This window comes from Limulus polyphemus, unplaced genomic scaffold (assembly GCF_000517525.1).
Source record: "Limulus polyphemus unplaced genomic scaffold, Limulus_polyphemus-2.1.2 Scaffold5505, whole genome shotgun sequence".
Lineage (NCBI taxonomy): Eukaryota > Metazoa > Arthropoda > Merostomata > Xiphosura > Limulidae > Limulus > Limulus polyphemus.
Genome location: NW_013671115.1, coordinates 66,573 through 68,194, shown reverse-complemented (window position 1 = coordinate 68,194; position 1,622 = coordinate 66,573). Strand labels below are relative to the sequence as shown.

At 36.1% G+C, this 1,622-nt stretch overlaps 1 long non-coding RNA gene across 1 annotated transcript in view; it reads right to left on the bottom strand.

Moving 5' to 3' along the window:
* Positions 1-28: 28 nt before the first annotated feature.
* The window catches only part of LOC111089190, a 51,847-nt gene continuing 50,253 nt past the window's right edge, over positions 29-1,622 (bottom strand). The window contains exon 5 of the long non-coding RNA XR_002613498.1: positions 29-152. This is a non-coding gene — a long non-coding RNA (uncharacterized LOC111089190). The remainder of the gene's footprint in view (positions 153-1,622) is intronic.

Here is a 1,622-nt window from a genome sequence, read left to right as displayed (position 1 = left end):
GCGACCCGCAGATTGCGAGTCGAGCGCCTCAAGTTTTGGGGGAAAGAACCTACAACTCCACTTGGCGATGATTCTCTATCTCACCTCACCGGATTTTGTGGAATTTTATCAAACACAACATTTGGATACATACGATTTCGGAATATCTTAGCCTGTGAAAGAGAGAAAAACTGTAGATACTTCACATATAGTAATTAACACATATATCCAATTTTTAACTTTATAAGATGAACCAACTAATCTGTAGACAAATATATTTATATGTATTTGCTTTGTTGAATATATTTGGACTTTGATTAAAATTCTCTCATTCGTACAGCTGTCACAAAGTGGGTCAGCAGTACATTTATAGAATTGCAACGCTAAAATTCGGGTTCGATTCCCGTGGTGGATATTGTAAAGATGACATATCGTGTAGCTTTGCGCTAAAATTCCAAACAACAAAAACAGTTCAGCTAAATCTAGTACAAGTGTGCTAGTTTTGGAACGATGAAGTTTATAGTAGGATAATTTTTGGGATGCTGAAATATCTAATTTTACAATATTTGTGATGGCTATGGTTAAAAGAGAACCATCTGACCAAAAAGCCATTACAATAAAGCTAAGCGTATATTCGTATACCTTGAAGTTAACGAAGGTTCACGAAGGCCGTTTAATGAAAAAGATGGCCGTAAAAACTAGAATCACAGCAATCTCACTCGATTACCTAGCTGTAGCTCAATGAAATTTTATTTTAACTTGATTCAAATTCATTATGGATTGTTTGTTTGCTTGTCGTTGACCATAAAGCCACACAAGGGTCTATCTTCGCTCTGCCCACCACGGGTATCTTATCGAAACCCGGATTCTAGCGTTGTAAGTCCGCAGACATGCCGCTGTGCTACTGGGGGAGGGGCTCATTTATTTTACGGTGTCAGTCAATATTACGTATTCATGGTCAATGAGGGAGGAAGTGGTTCCAAGGGCAGCACGAGACTTGTAATATCGTTACCATGAATTGCTCCTAGCCATCAGCACATGCACAATGTTCAAATAATATAAACAACTAGCTACCTCAATTTCTAGTTGATCATCGTCCAATAAATTAACTTGGAATACTAATTAACTTACAAAACATGATTATTGGACGATGATCAACTAGAAATTGAGGTAGCTAGTTGTTTTATCAACTTGGAATACTAATTAACTTACAAAACATGATTATTGGACGATGATCAACTAGAAATTGAGGTAGCTAGTTGTTTCATTAACTTGGAATGCTAATTAACTTACAAAACATGATTATTGGACGATTATCAACTAGAAATTGAAGAATTAGCTGTTTTATTAACTTAGAATACTAATAATTTAAGTAAAGCTCCCATTGTACATCTAGCCATTTCCTGATAGAAAATTCCTCAGCTTGGAACGAAATGTATGCTAAACAGGAATTTATTATTATTTTATTATTAGTCCTAACTACAATAGATCTTCATCCTCTTGATATGACAGTGGGTTACAATGGGTCAACATCCCCTTGATAAGACAGTGGGTCACGATGGATCAACATCTTGATAATACAGTTGGTCTCAATGAACATCCCCTTGATAAGACAGTGGGTCACAATAGATCTACATCCTCTT